Here is a 17,028-nt window from a genome sequence, read left to right as displayed (position 1 = left end):
ATATATATAAATATATGGGGCGCTATACTTCCCAGTGAACCCAACGATGGAGCACTATTCCTCTCGCTGACAACAATGATGGGAAACTATCCATACCAACACAAAAAATAAAATATAATATAAATATATATATATATATATATATATATATATATATATATTTATTTTTATATATATATATATATATATATATATATATATATATATATTTTTTTTTTTTTTTTTATTTTTTTTATTTTTTTTTTTTTTTTTTCTTTATAATTTATTTTTTTTTTTTTATATATATATATATATATATATATATATATATATATATATATATATCACTAAGTTCTAGTCAATGCAGATTGTAGCAACAGAGGTGGATGAGGGTGTCACAAAACTAATAATTATGTTTTTCCTTTGATGTCTCAAGATCAAGGCTGAAACAAGACATTACCTTCTGTACTCTAGTCAATATACAGATGACATCATGCATCCTGGTCCCTCCCATGAGGTCTGCCCTCCAGGGGGTCTTGGATGCTACATTCCAGATTTATTAACTCATTCTGTACTGAACTGGGATTCAAGCCAGGTACATCAAAACACAAGGCGCATACAATCTTACGGCTGGTTTTCTTTAGAAAGCAGCACCAGCATGAGTAGAAAAGCCTGTCACCTTCCAGTATGCTGCAGAGAAGGACACTTGCTCTCCCAGTTGAAAGCAGTGGTTTTCTCTGCAAAGGTCTAACATACACCTTGTTGACTCAGGCCTTTATCTCTGCAATTAGCACAGCTCATGTTCCCTGGTGACTGGAGAGCTCAAGCTTTGACTCAGCAAAGGGTGTGTTGGGCATGATGGTGGTCACTTTTTAGCATCGCACATCCAACATCTGGTCATCCATGTCCCAGTTATATTTAAGGTGTTGCTAAAATGGCCAATGTTACATTTTCCAGAAACATTTTCAAAGTGCAAGCTCTAGAATGTATCACTAATTCACCATTGATGCCTTCTGTTCACTCTAGTCCCAATTTTTTTTTTTTTTTTTTTTTAACTCATCATCCTTTCTGGCCAATGTCCACTTTGCCAGACTGTGGATCTGGGCCACTGTGTTCTGACAGACAAAATGCTAGTGTATTCACACCAGTGATAAGTAGTCAAATTTAAATTTCTATTTACATTTCTATTTAGTATCTTAAAATTAAGATTAAGGGCATTCTTCCCTCTGACCACCAAAGTAGGAGACTTTCTTCCCACTGACCTCCAATGTAAGGAGCATTCTCCCCACTGATCACCAATGTTAAAGATATTATTTCCACTGACCACCAACTTAAGGGACATTCTTCCCACTTTCCACCAATGTAAGCAACATTTTTCCTACTAACCACCAATCTATGAGACATTCTTCCCACTGACCACCAGTGTAATGGACATTCTTCCCACTGATCACCAATATAAGGAACATTCTTCCTACTGATCAACAATGTAAGGGGCATTCTTCCCTCTGATCACCAATGTATGGAACATTCTATCCACTAACGACCAATGTAAGGAACATTCTTCCCACTGACCATCAATGTAATAAGCATTCTTCCCTCTGATCACCAATATAAGGAACATTATATCCACTGACCACAGATGTAAGGAACATTCTTCCTACTGACATAAGGTACGGTTAGGGGGGGGGGGGTGGGGGCGCTCGCTCGTCCCCACCCCCTTTCCTGACCGGCCGGGCTGCATGCTCAGATTGGGGTCTGGTATGGACTTTGGGGGGACCTCACGCCGTTTTTTCGGCGTAGGGGGGTTCCCTTAAAATCCAGACCTAAGGGCCTGGTATGCCCCGCGCTCGCTGCAGTAGGAACATTTGTTTTTCCTATTGCAGCGAGCGCGAGATGCAGTACCCTGCCCTTGCACCGTATCTGGTCCGTCGGGCTTTCCATCAGGAACTGAGTCCGGCGGAGTTACGAAGGAAAGATTTGAAACATGTTTCATTTCTAGGTCTGTCAGACTTTTGGGAAAAAAAGTCCGTGGGAGCCCACACACGATCGGATTGTCTGCTTGACCAAGTCTGCTGTAAAGTCCGCTCGTGTGTACGCGGCATAAGAAGCATTCTTCCCAATGACAAGTAAGGAGCATTATTTCTACCAACCACCACTGTACAAAGCATTCTTCTCACTGACCATCTCGATAATCTGCCATGAGCTGTAGATATAATACTAATAGCAGGGTTCCCAGAGACCAGAAAGTTATTTTCAAAGTTCCTCTGTATTATAAAGGTTGATAATAAAGGCTGCTGTATTAAGGGTTAAATTTGAATGCTGCTGAAAGATATCTGCAAATTGTTATTTTTGTAAGTTCTCTACTATAAATTGTTTACCACCCTGGCCTTCTGGGCGGCATATGTCTTGCTTTATTCAAGATCCAACATCTAATCCGTCAGTGATTGCAGCTGCTGTTCCTTTCAAGTCTTTGCAGTGTACAATGTGAATCTCAACCGCTCAATGTAGAACACCTGGAGCTAAGCCGTCCTAAATGAAGAACAAATATGAAAGGTCCATAAATTAGACACTGGGAACCTACAACCTCCAGGAGCCCCGGTAATATAGGTCAAGGGCAGAGTGCTGGAACTTGTAGTTACCTAACCCTACAGGTTGTCCAAACCTCATAAGTGATATTTTATTTTTATTTGGAGTCTGGTGGACTGAATCAGCCCTTGACTTCTTATATGTCTTTGATGCTCCAACAGCGAGACTCTGACTCTGTTCTTGTCCACCAGGGAGGAGTTTTGGATGTTTCTGTCCACCTTTGTGTGTCCACACTTCTCCTGTTCCATTTTACATACCATCAAATAAATAAACAGGGGAGAACGGGAACCCCTTGTAATGGGCACCGTAGGTGTACAGACCAAGAACACAAAGATCTCACCTCTAGAATACCAAAGAGATAGTGGAAACTGTCACATGTTATAACTCTCTGGCATCTACCAAAAACTGAAATATCAGTTCTGTCCTGGGAAGAGTGACCTCTTAAGGGATTATTATAACTACCTTTGAGACAGGCTGTAACAAAGTTTGGCCAGCTGACACTGTCAGTTAATATTAAAAGGAATTTCCGAGCCCTTCATCTATTCAGCACAAGCAGGGATCTGTCTGTCAATATGGTAAACCATGCCAAATACCTGACAATGAATATGGAATCAGTATTCCATAGAGTATCACAGTCATTGTATCCTATGCAATATGTAATAGCAGATTGTGTCAAATGCATCATATAACCTACATGGCTAAGAGTTTGTGGACACCTCCATACTGTTGTGTTTAAGTGTTCCAGGTGATAGGGTTGAAATAATGACTTAGAGTTCCACTTTAATTGTTTCTGTTTTTTCTTACCTGTGTACGTATCAATTGTTCTATTTAAATTGTTTGTGCTCCTTTCTTACCTGTGTACGTATCAATTGTTCTATTTAAATTGTTTGTGCTCCTTTCTTACCTGTGTACGTATCAATTGTTCTATCAATCTGTATCTAGATGGAATTTGGAACTGCTGAATAATCATTACATGTTCGCTGATGAGAAACTCTTTGTACCGTAACCTCATTTGGTAATGCCGATAAGATTACTGCTTTTGGAACTGCCTATAAAAGAAGTAAAGGGAGCAGTCCTTTTTTGGGGATGCTCAGAACTTTGATACAGACATACCTGACTCTGTGTCTTAATTCCTATATGAAGCAATAATTAGACAAAGCAATATAAACTATAAGCAACTTATTTAAAAGTTGCCCCTAACATTTTGGCGCCCGAAGAACAGGGACTCACCGATGATACTACAAGAGGTGGACGAACGCGGCTGACGGAACAAAAAGGAATAGGCATTCCGGGAATCACAGATCAAAAAACCTGCGCAGGTAAGAAAAAGCTTTATTTTTCTTATATTCTGTGCTCCCCTGATTTGTGCCTATCCGTTCTGTCAGTTACGGTTCTCCTGGTTTTAAAACACCAGCCTCTGTAGTGGTGAGTCTAGAATTACTGCATATTTTAGTTTATATTGCTGGAATTATTTGTTTGTTTTGTTATCTGTGTTTGTCTTGTCTGTCTTGTTGAGAAAGTGAATGAGCCTTGTCAAGGATGGTATGAGTTAGAAGGGGATTGCCGAACTAAGCAACGGAATGCGCCTTACCTCACACGATTGGGAACCTGAGGGCTTGTGAGCTTGGGGGTCTGACGCTTATGCTTAACCTCACATCTAACTCATAAACCATAGACGGGTTGAGAGTATAAGCCCTGTCTGCTCCATAAAGCAGGGATAAGAGTGTATGAGAGGGATTCCCAGATACGGGGAGGGAATAAGGTCTCAACAAAGTCCCGAGATCTAGTCGGATACCTGGCCACTTAAAGGAATGCTTGTATATGTTGTAGCCGCATTTTTGTATATGTTGTAGCCGCATTCTGGTTTGTTATTGGGCTAGCATATAAAGTAATTATTTATTATTGGGCTAGCATATAAAGTAATTCGGTTTCAGAAATCTCATTCCGGAGAGGTTTCTAGAATTCTAGCACCCTAGGAGGAAGGCAACGAGGAACTAGTGTAACTTAGCTGGTTTGCTATTGGGCTAGCATATAAAGTAATTATTCATTCTTGTATATGTTGTAGACGCATTATATTGTACACTAAGTGTCCCACACGCTACCTAGGCAGGACTGTTAGAATGGGCCAGAGGAACACAAAACCCTGTCAGGGAATTGTGGCGCACTATACGGTGCCACAGATAATTAAGAACATTTATGGGAAAACCGAAGCACAGGACTTAAAGGATGTCCTTCGTAAATTTAAGGTGAAAGGAGCAGCGGGCTTAGACCCGGATGTATGGAGTGAAATAAAAAGGGACAGACAAGGAGAGGTGTTAGAGAAGCAATGGATGCGTCAGGTTCAATGCTTAATTAAGGTCTCAAATAGAGCGAAAGAAGAGGGGTGGAAGTATAATCCAGATTGTGATGGTTGGGATATGAAAGATAGAAGAACAAAAAATGTCGAGGCTCCCAGCTCAGCCATCCCACCCCCATACACTGACGTAGAACGCAAACCACACAAGATATATCCGGTACTTGAGGGGAGAGGATGGGTTTGTCAGGATTGTGGAGCACAAAACCCAGAATGGGCAGTAGAATGTGTGCATTGTGGGGCACAAAAACCTCATCCAGAAACTGTAGCTCCCGTACGCACTGATACACGCATTGTTCAGGTAAACAATCCAGAATTTGGACAAGCAGCCCATCCAAATGCCCCGCCTACTGTCACTCGTAGAATGCAAATAAGGACTTGGGCACCATGGTCGGCAGACACCCTTATGGCATTAATACAGAGCGCCCCAGACCCGGTAGCAAAGCCAGCTGCTTTTTGTAGATTTGTGACACAGTTAATGAATACACATGAAGCGACCTGGCAGGATGGGGAGGATCTATGCAGACACAAAATGACTCTGACCCTGTTTAACCAGTTTATGACAGAAATAGGTCCACACAGACCTGCAGGACAAGTTGATGGGGATGGCAACCTGGAGGCAGGACATGTCAGACATATAGACTCCTATATAGGGCCCCTTTTATTGCTAGATTAGAAGCTTTCTGTCAGGCAAAACAACAGGAGAGGGGGTCAATATCACCCATGAAACAAATGCCAGGACAGACTGTATCAGAATTTTACTTATCTATGGAAAGTATGATGGCAGATGAGGGATTGGATTTGGCTCTGCCAGTCACAATCCGAGCCTTCAATAGACAATTTATGGAAGGATTAATTCCACAGATAAGTGAAAGACTGAAAGCTTGCACACCACCCTTAATTTGTTGCGATTTTTGGCAGAAAAAGGTTGCAAGGTTAATAAGAAAAAGTTACAAGTGTGTCAGGAAAAAGTTATCTTTTTGGGACATTGTATATCACAGGGTACGAGACATCTCACTGAGGAGAGGGTTCAAGTGATAAAGGGAATGTTACCCCCACGGAATTTCAAACAATTGCGTATGTTTTTAGGTATCTTGTCATATTGTAGACAGTGGATACCACATGCTAGCGCTTTGATGCAGCCATTATACGATTGTTTGAAAATTGTACCGTATATGCTTACAGAAGTAGCTTATGAATCGTTTATCACTTTAGATTACACCAAGATATTTAATCTGTACATTGCTGAGATCACTGGACATGCCACAGGTGTTCTGACACAGGCACATGTAAAACAAAGACCAGTCGCTTACTTTTCAGCAGCATTAGATCCAGTATCTAGAGGTTCACCGTCCTGTGTACGGGCGGTAGCTGCAGTGTCAATTATCATAGATAAGTCATCAGAGATTGTTCTAGACAATCCAGTCGTAGTGCATACCACACATGACATACATGCAATCTTGTCTCAGGTACAGCCCAAACACATTTCAATGGCTAGGCAATTAAGGTTACAGTGTACTTTACTCTTACCTCCAAATGTTACTTTTCAGCGCTGTACAACCTTAAATTTGGCCACCTTTTTGCCTCTTCAATCACCAGATTTGGCAAGGGGGAATGATAGTGCTAATAGTACTAGTGAGAAAAGAAATGAGGACACTGACACTCTTTTTTGTTTAAAGAAGTAGATGAACACGATTGTTTTCAGCTCATGGAACAGGAGACAATGGGATTCCCACACGTTACAGATACACCAATTTTAAACGCTGAGTACACCTTGTATATAGATGGTAGTAGGTTTGCTGATGACAAGGGTAAATATCACACAGGGTATGCTGTAGTGACTGATACGCAGGTAATTGAAGCACAGGCCTTACCAGCCCACATGTCAGCACAGGAAGCAGAATTAAAAGCTTTAGAACAAGCCCTAGAATACTTAAAAGAACGAGAAGGGAATATTTACACTGACTCTGCCTACGCTTATAGTGTAGCGCACGATTATGGCCACATATGGAGGGCTAGAGGTTATCTGACAGCAGCAGGTACACCTGTAAAACATGGAGAAGGGATTAAGAGAGTCCTGAACAATCTTCAAAAGGTTAAACGAGTAGCCATTATGAAGATAGCGGCACACGCGAGCGCAAAAACAATTGAGGCAAAAGGAAATGCATTTGCAGATTTGACTGCAAAACAGGCAGCTCTAGGGGAAGGAAGCCCTGAGACCTTAGCAGCGGTAGAGGTGAGTATCCCAGAACCAACATGGCAGCAGCTGAGTAAATTACAGGAGCAAGCAGGGGAGAGCGAGAAAGATAAGTGGGTCAGGATGGGAGCAGCACCAGACCTTGACAATGTATGGAGGGAAGGAGGCAAAATATGCCTGCCTGCCTCTCTGTACCCAGAAATGGCAGCGGCAGTTCACCTACCCACACACGTCAGTTCCAATTCCATGTATAGGATTGTGAACCAAGGATGGCTCGCCCCTGGATTCAGTAGCACTGCAAGAAACTACTGTGCAGCCTGCCAAATCTGTCTCCTGAATAACCCAGGACAGAGAGTAAAAACCCCACGAAAACACCAGGTCCGGGCCCAATACCCCTTCCAGAGACTGCAAATTGATTACATACAAATGCCTAAGAGCGGCCCTTTTGAATTTGTCCTCGTGTGTATCGATTTATTCTCAGGTTGGCCCGAAAGTTATCCAGTAAAATCGGCTACAGCTAAAGCCACAGCTAAGAAACTGATCACTGAGTTAATACCTAGGTTTGGTCTTCCTGAAACCATAGAATCAGATAGGGGGACACACTTTACAGGAGAAATCATGCAGAATGTGATGACCATGTTAGGGGTTCAACAAAGTTTTCACACCCCTTACCACCCACAGAGTTCAGGATCAGTGGAGAGAGTAAATGGGACAATAAAGTTAAAAATACAAAAAGCCATGCAAGAGTTAAACAAGCCTTGGCCAGAATGCCTGCCTTTGGCTTTGTTCTCTATAAGGTACACTCCAACAGGAAAGACAGGATTATCCCCATATGAGATACTTTTTGGGAATGCACCTAGATTGGGTTTATACTTTCCACAGAGTATGCAATTGCAATGTGATAGTTTGACTGCATATGTGATACAATTACAACAACGTCTAACTAAGATCCACAAAAGTGTGTATTCTTCTCTTCCAGACCCTAATTCAATAACAGGTACACATACTCTGCTACCAGGGGATTATGTATATGTGAAGAAACACACCAGAAAGACATTGGAACCCAGGTTTGAAGGTCCTTACCAAGTACTCTTGACCACAGCCACCTCAGTAAAGCTGGAAGGAAAACCTACCTGGATACACGCATCACATTGCAAGAAACAACCCGAGAAAACAACATGATGAAATATCTACTTACATATTTTTTGTTGAAGATTGTTGTTTTACAAATATATGCATGGACTCCTGGTATTAATGTACTTGAAGTAGAGGAAACAACAACTTTCGAATGGGCTATAGATGATCCTAAAGTAGCAAATTATTATTATTGACAAAGGTAGACTAGTACATCTTTCCTCACAGATACAACAGGATACTGCACCACATTGGTGGGATATATTTAGTGGAATGTCTTCTACAGCAACCAATACCTTTCACTGGTTGTTAAGTCCAATGGTAATTATTATTCTAATATTAATATCACTTACAATCACGAATATATGTGTATACAGGAAAATAAATAGGAAAATTAGGAGAATAGACAGGGTATACTGATAAGTGTGTATTGACATCACCCTACTCCTATAAAACTCCTCTTCTTGAATTTTAAGATGTTGGTAATACCTAGGGGGATGGGTTCTACCCCTCTGACAACTCGCGGTCAGGGAAAGGACTCTGGGGAAAAACTGACTAGAACTTATTCATGAGGACCCAGGGGGAAGGAGAGGATGATGTCAAAGGGGGAAATTGATAGGGTTGAAATAATGACTTAGAGTTCCACTTTAATTGTTTCTGTTTTTTCTTACCTGTGTACGTATCAATTGTTCTATTTAAATTGTTTGTGCTCCTTTCTTACCTGTGTACGTATCAATTGTTCTATTTAAATTGTTTGTGCTCCTTTCTTACCTGTGTACGTATCAATTGTTCTATCAATCTGTATCTAGATGGAATTTGGAACTGCTGAATAATCATTACATGTTCGCTGATGAGAAACTCTTTGTACCGTAACCTCATTTGGTAATGCCGATAAGATTACTGCTTTTGGAACTGCCTATAAAAGAAGTAAAGGGAGCAGTCCTTTTTGGGGGGATGCTCAGAACTTTGATACAGACATACCTGACTCTGTGTCTTAATTCCTATATGAAGCAATAATTAGACAAAGCAATATAAACTATAAGCAACTTATTTAAAAGTTGCCCCTAACACAGGTATTCTAATAAAGGTTACTGGTAATACTACAGCACAGAGAGACATTTTAGGCAATTGGGCATTTCCAACCTTGTAGAAACAGTTTGGGGAAGGCCCTGTTCTGTACCAGCATGACTGCGCCCCTGTGTACAAAGCCATCACCATTAAGATTGTGTGTTTGACCAGTTTGGTGTGGAGGAACTTAAGTTTCCTGTACAGAGCCCTGACCTCAACCCTACTGGACACTTTTCAGGTGAATTGGAACGTTGCTAGTGAGCCAGGTCTCCAAACATTATTACCTGACCTCAGAAAGGCTCTTTTGGCTCAAAGGGGAACAAATTTCCATGGACACACTCAAAAATATTGTAGGAAAGACCTCCCAGAACAGTGGACACAATCAGAGCCCTGAAGGAAGGTCTCTTTGTCGGCAGTTGTAGTCTATTTTCTCCACTTCAGCTGGTGCTCAACTGCAGTGGCAGTGCAGAGGGAGAGGAAGTCAAGAGGAATATGGTTCCTCTATGGTTTCCTGGGTCACTGGGGCAGTGACCTGGTTGGATGCTGACAGCCCATGTGACTCTGGCGGCCATGTTGGGTGAGGCAGAGTCTACTTAAGACCCTGGCTCTGAGTTTGGCGTGCATTTAGTACATAGGTAGTGTATGAATAGGTCACTCGCTTGTCAGGGACAGCAATGGCGGCAGGGAAAGGTTCCAGATGAGTAGAAAAGACTAGGGTTCTGCTGCTTCTCCTGGAAACCTCCCCACTTGAGTTTGGACCAACCAGACTGCATTCCGCCCCTCAAGACAGAAGCTGTCAGTTCGGTTGAGATTCGCTCCACTACAATCTGCTGTTCACCCGTGAGTGTTCCCGGTTGGGCTGCCTTCCTCTAGGCTTGTTGTAAATTGTCATATTTTGACTACAATACAAATTCTTTGTATTTGCAACTGGACTGTGTGTAAGTTACTGCCGCCGCACCACGCTGCACAACTCCACACTTTTCATAATATTGCCAAGGGATTTGAAATAGGCTATAGTAAGTAGTAATAGCAAACCCATATGGAGGCAATGGTTAGGTATCCACAAACCTTTGGCCATAGTGTACCATTACTTTGGTGTGTACCAAAGTTACGCCTAAAGAAGAACTCCAAGAATACAGGATCTGTGGATACGAATGAGTGGAGCTCAATTATGAGCTTCCCTGTAGCACCCCAAATTCAGCTTAAAATGATAAATTACTGGAGGAAAAGTCAGCACTCAAGATAACATCAAATAGCGGTCTTCCTTTACATAGCTAAAAATGATGACTGCTGCCACAGTTTTACCCTCCTCCAGCTAGTTGTCAAGATAATCCACATAGATGGGCCCAACAGTTAATGGATCCTGTCACTTTGCCCATTTACAGTTAAAGAATAGGGCAACCTAGAATAGGGCGACCTTCTACCCTTTAAATGATCAGAAGCAACAACTGATTACCCTTCAATTGTCCCAGTCTCATGAAATGGTCTTAAAATATTACTCTTGCTCAATAACTTAAAATTTCCCACAATGTAAAGAAATTGAGCCACCACAGTATCTTCTTAATATGTGGCCCATGTATGACCAGTCATATAGTTTTATGGACTTCCACTGAGTTGAGGAAATCCAATACCTGGTGAGTGTTTGTAACAGTTTCCAAAGAGATAAAATGTACCTACTGCAGGACAGTCCAGAGGTGGACATACCGTTTGTACAGACTGTGCAGATACACATGGGCCATCTGGGACAAAGGGGCCCATTTCTACTAGATCAGATGGGTGCTAGGACCCCCTCCGGCTGTCATGCAGACCTGGAAATGGTCTATTTGTCAATCAATTAATGAATAAATGTACTTGGCCAATAGTTGCATGGGAGACCCAAAACTTGGTCAGGCACAAGAGCCCTTTGATGCCTCTCCATTGGTGCAACCTTATAATTCCAGAAACAGAAGACCCGCACCAACTGACCTAAATGGCACAGGCTTAGCTCAGTCCTGGATTCAAGTGAAACATCTTTCCTGATGGCCTGCTCTTCTTGAATTCGTACGTTCTTGGAGTGCCTGGTGCAAAAGTTCATCTCACTTGAAGGACTTCTTGAAACATTTAATGGTTAAGAGCATTGAATACAGCCAACATGCTTCGGGGGGGGGGGGGGGGCTTCGGCAGTAGATGTTAATAAAATCACATCAGAATGCACTTAGGGGACCTGTGTTAAGGCTTGATGAGGACCAACATCTCCTGACGACACTGAAGGCAGCCAGCGGAGGATTGTCTGCTACAGTATGGAATGCTATACCCTGCACATCACTCTGCTCCTAAGGGTGACCATAAACAAATAGGTGCAATCTGACTACCTGTCAATATGAGTACCACCTGGCCCCACTGTAAACCTCAATGCTTGGATAAACTGAGAACTCATCTTTATACACATGCAGAGCAAGAGGAAGTAATGAGCAGATGCTGCAGGCAGTAGCTTGGGGACAACAATAGGGATCAAAGGTCTAGCAACAGACAAGGAGATATCTCCATTAGAAGGACAGGTAGGAAGAATGTGCTAGAATCCACTATGTAGCAGGCCTGGCTGTGATACACACCCTTCGCTGTGCAAAAATGAGCGCCCCCTACTGCCTGAGCTGCTCATTATGGGAAATAGCGGAATAGTGGCAAATGATGCTCAAATGGACAGCCTTAGACTGAACAGCCTTTCTTTCAGAGCCCAATCACACCGATACATGCACGTTGCATCACTTTGGTACCTGCGCCCATCTATTTCATATGGATCCTCAACGCACCAAAAAATGCACATGACCCATTTTTGTAAAACACATCAACATGTAGGTGCCCCAAATTAAATTGACAGTTGCCACTCAAGACTCCACTGGGTTCTCTTATGTAGCAACCGCTTGGAGTGAAGACAAGGACAGAGCTCGTCTCAGCTCTAGACATCTAATGGGAAAGGGAAAAGTCCTGGAAGTCGCACATCCCTGCAAAACCCCAGTGTGGGTGTTTATGTTGTATCGAGGGGCCATATGTGCTGTTTGGTGAGTACATTTGCAATTTGCACCCATTAGCAACGAATGAGCACCCCCTAAAACACTTGCATAGACAAATTTGACTACCTGTTAATATGAGTAACACCTGGCCCCACTGTAAACCTCAATACTTGGCTAAACTGAGAACTCATTCTTATACATTTGCAGAGCAACAGGAAGTAATGAGCAGATGCTTCAGGCGGTAGCTCAGGAACAACAATAGGGATCAAAAGTCTAGCAACATACAAGGAGATATCTCCATTAGAAGGACAGGTAGGAAGAATGTGGTAGAATCCACTATGTAGCAGGCCTCGCTGTGATACACACCCTCCACTGGGCAAAATTGAGCGCTCCCCTACTGCCTGAACTGCTCATTATGGAAAATAGCGGAATAATGGAAAATGATGCTCAAAGACTGAACATCCTTTCTTTTAGAACCCAATTACACCTTTCTTTCAGAACCCACTTACACTGGTACATGCACGCTGCATCTTTTAGGTACCTGCACCCATCTATTTCCTATGAATCCTCATTGCACCAAAAAATGCACGACCCATTTTTTTGCCATTTACTTCAAACCAGTGTAGGTACCCCAAACTAAATTGACAGGTGCCGCTGAAGACCCAACTGGGTCCTCTTATGCAGCAATTGCTAGGAGTGCAGACAAGGACAGAGCTCGTCTCAGCTCTAGACATCCAATGGAAAGGGGAAAAGTCCTGGAAGTCGCACATCCCTGCAAAACCCCCAGTGTAGGTGTCCTTGCTGCATCGAGGGGCCATATGTGTTTGTTTGGTGAGTACATTTGCAATTTGCACCCATTAGCAATGAATGAGCTCATTCCCAAAACACTTGCACAATGGCTCATTCTGAAAATGCTAGTTGTCTGGCTGTCATTCTGCTTCTCTGGCTTCATTACATTGAGTCATTGACCTGAAACAAGAATGCTAATAAGGCTCCACTGACACTTGTAGGACTCCAAGGTCTGACTTTGGAGAGCAACTTTGATACAACTTTGACGCTACTTTGGATGGGTGCGACTTTGATACGACTTTGGTTTCGACCAGTGATAATGGACAACTGATGCATTGTGTAGCATTCAGGTATGACCTTCATGCAACTTTTGAGGGTTAACATTGAAGTCCATGGCCTTCAAGTTGCATGAAATTCAGACCAAAGTAGTGCACAAACTACTTTCAAGTCGCTGCAACTTTAAGTCGGGCATATATGAATGGGTATCCTTGGAAAACATGGGGTACGACATGATAGTATTGAACCAATTGGACCAATAAAATAGACATGCAATTTGCAAAAGGAGGTTGAGCAAAGAGCAAAGGCAACCAATCCAGATTCATGGCATTGCTCTGGCTGCCCTAAGCTGATACAACATGACGTTTCATTGGCTGCTGCACCCACAGCTCATTTTGTTATGTAAACCAAACGGAGCCTCAACCTAAATAATTTTTCTGCAAAAAAGCATGCAACAAGGGGTCCGATCAAAGTGTTTACTATATAAAGAATAAAAATAAGGAATGTATATAAATAAAATAAGAAAAATAAGAATAAAAATACTTAATATTTTATATATATATATATATATATATATATATATACTGTATATATATATATATATATATATATATATATATATATATATATATATATATATATATATGTATATATATATATATATATATATATATATATATATATATATATATATATATATATGTATTATATATATATATATATATATGTATGTATATATATATATATATGTATGTATATATATATATATATATATATATATGTATATATATATATATATATATATATGTATAATATATATATATATATATATGTATATATATATATATATATATATATATATATATATATATATATATATATATATATATATATTTTTTTTTTTTTAAATGAAGTTTACCTTTGCTGTACACGCATAATCCAAAAGCCAGAACTCTTCTTTTCTTCTACACGGAGCCGAGGATCTGCAGACACTCCTGTCCTGACAAGTTTAGGTTCCTTTCTCTGGATTTCTTATCCCTAGGAGAGCAATTTTTGGACGCAGAGAAGATTTGCAGAATCTTTTAAAAAAAAAAAAGTCTTAAAAAATAAATAAGTGATAAAGTAGTAATAAAAGTTCAATAAATTAACTTTGCCCAATCTTCGCTTCCCTGGGTCTTTTTCTTTTTTGGCTTCTCTCTGTTGTTGTCTCTCCCAGAATTTTTTTTTTTGTTAGCATGTACCCTAAAGCCACACAAAAAAAAAAAGTTAGTGCACTGTAATTAATCCTGCAGCCCCTCCCCTCTTTTCCCGCAGCCAATAAAATAAAAGATATTTAAATAGCAGCTGCAGAATCTTGCCAGCCAGGTGATGAGATTCTCTGGAGTTAATGTCTGACTTGGATTTTTTTTTCTCCCCCCCCCCCTTCTAAGTTTTCCGCCAGTTTTGCACAGGACACTCCTCCTGTCTTTACTCAAGGAAAGATTTATTTCCAACCAAGAAAGGAAAAAAAAGGATGTGAAAGATGCAGCAGCTGGAGATAAAGGACGCCTCTGCTTTTGGTTGCGCGGAATGATCTGGCAGGCTGTTGCGGGTCATGTTTTCCACATTGTCAGGATGGAGCGCAGGTGTAAAAAAGTGAATTTCTCAGGAACTTTACAAGTCTGCATTACTAAATTCCTGACATATCACAATATACAGCATTATTTTTTTTTTTTTTAAAGTCCCACCTTTAGGCTTGGTTCCCACCCACCAGTGTAGCCAAGTGCGGGCATGTTTCTGGGGCATACCCATGTGCTGTTTGTAGGGCAGCTTACTAAACAGATTCTTAGCCTCTGTTCACATTGCCTGCGGCTTTGAAATCGCGTGACTTCATCTGAAATCGCAACAGTGGCGGCCCGTCCATTAGGGGCGCTGCCCCCCCCCCCAATCTATGCACCCGGCCCCTAATCTCCATGCAGGGCGCCAGACGCATGGATCACAATGTGGGGTTTTTGTTTTTAAGCACGTGATTAGAGTCAGAGGTTTTAACCACCTCAATACTGGGCACTTACACCCCCTTCCTGCCCAGGCATTTTTCAGCTTTCAGCGCTGTCACACTCTGAATGACAATTGCGCGGTCATACTACACTGTAACCATGTGAAATTTTTTATCATTTTCTTCACACAAATAGAGCTTTCTTTTGATGGTATTTTAATCATACCTGGGTTTTTTATTTTTTTGTAAATAAGTAATTTTTCTCCTTTACTGATGGGCGCTGATGATACGGCACTGATGGGCACCGATGAGGTGGCACTTATGGGCACTGATGAGGTGGCACTTATGGCCAGTGATTAGGTGGCACTGATGAGGAAGCATGAATATGCTGCACTTATGGGCACTGATAGGTGGCACTGATATGTGGCACTGAAAAGCACTGATAGGCGGGCACTGATGGGTGGCGCTGGGCAGATAGGCGGCACTGGTGGGCACAGATAGGCAGCACTGGTGGGCACAGATAGGCGGCACTGATGGGTGGCACTGATGAGCAGCAGTAATCAGCATTGATGGGCAGCAGTGATGGCATTGATGGGCAGCACTGATAGCCAGCACTGACTGGCATCACTAATGGCCACTGATTGCTGGCACTTGTGGGCACTGATTGCTGGCACTTGTGGGCACTGATTGCTGGCACTTGTGGGCACAGATTGGTGGCAATTGTGGGCACTGGTTGGCACTGATTGCTAGCAGTGGCAGGCAATCATTGCTGGCACGAGTGGGCACTTAATTGTAATCAGGGCACTGATGGTCAGTGCCCTGATTACATACCTAGTGTCCCCTGTGAGGAGATGCCGCTGATCGGCTCTCCTCTCCTCACACTCTGTCAGTGTGAGGCGAGGAGCGCCGATTACCGGCATCTCTGTGTTTACATGTGACCTGCTGTGATTGGACACAGCTGATCACATGGTTAAAGAGCCGCGGCTCTTTACACAGATCGGGGTCACGCCGTGTCCTAGCAACATGTGCGGCCGCGATTGCCACACTGCGCGCCCGGGGGGCGCGCGAGAGTGGTCATTTTGGGAAGCTGTCATATGACGTCCACCCAGAATGAGAGCCGCACCGCCCAGCCGTCATTTGACGGTGGGCGGGCGACAAGTGGTTAAAATAGGTGGGCTCAGGGCACAGAGCACTTCTTCTGGAAGTAATGGTTGATGTTCTTTTACAGGAATGCCATGGCTTAAAATATTTACTGTAGTGGCTGGTTGCTTTTGCTGAAAAGCTGCTGTAGATTTGACTCTTACCAATCAAGATGGTGCTGGGCATATGGCTGGGCCCTTCTTGGTTTAATGGAAAAAGACAGGAACACAGAAACAGGAAATGACATCATCATGTAATTCCAATAAGAAGAACATTATATTATCCAAGCATCAAACACAACATCACCACCTAGTGGTAAAATTAAACATTACAGTTTATTATATGAGAATAGTTGTTGCACCTATGTCTCTATAACCAGCATGCTAACAGATTTATATTTAGCTAAATCATCAAAGACTGTGCAGGTTACTAATACAACTCTGCTTCTTTGCTTAAAGTGATTGTAAACCATTTTTCTTTTTTTAAAATAATAAGCTGTTATATTTACCTGCTCTGGGTAATGATTTTGCACAGAGCCGCC

General features: G+C 41.9%; 1 protein-coding gene across 1 annotated transcript in view; it reads right to left on the bottom strand.

The window, feature by feature from the left end:
• COL7A1 (collagen type VII alpha 1 chain) overlaps positions 1-15,179 on the bottom strand; it is a 294,025-nt gene extending 278,846 nt beyond the window's left edge. Inside the window, exon 1 of the mRNA XM_073591887.1 lies at positions 14,292-15,179. The gene's annotated coding sequence lies outside the window, so the exon portion shown is untranslated. The remainder of the gene's footprint in view (positions 1-14,291) is intronic.
• Between the last annotated feature and the right edge of the window lie 1,849 nt (positions 15,180-17,028).

The sequence above is a fragment of the Aquarana catesbeiana genome, linkage group LG07, assembly GCF_042186555.1.
Source record: "Aquarana catesbeiana isolate 2022-GZ linkage group LG07, ASM4218655v1, whole genome shotgun sequence".
Lineage (NCBI taxonomy): Eukaryota > Metazoa > Chordata > Amphibia > Anura > Ranidae > Aquarana > Aquarana catesbeiana.
The sequence above is the reverse complement of the archived record's forward strand: the minus strand, read 5'-3'. Positions and strand labels throughout refer to the sequence as shown.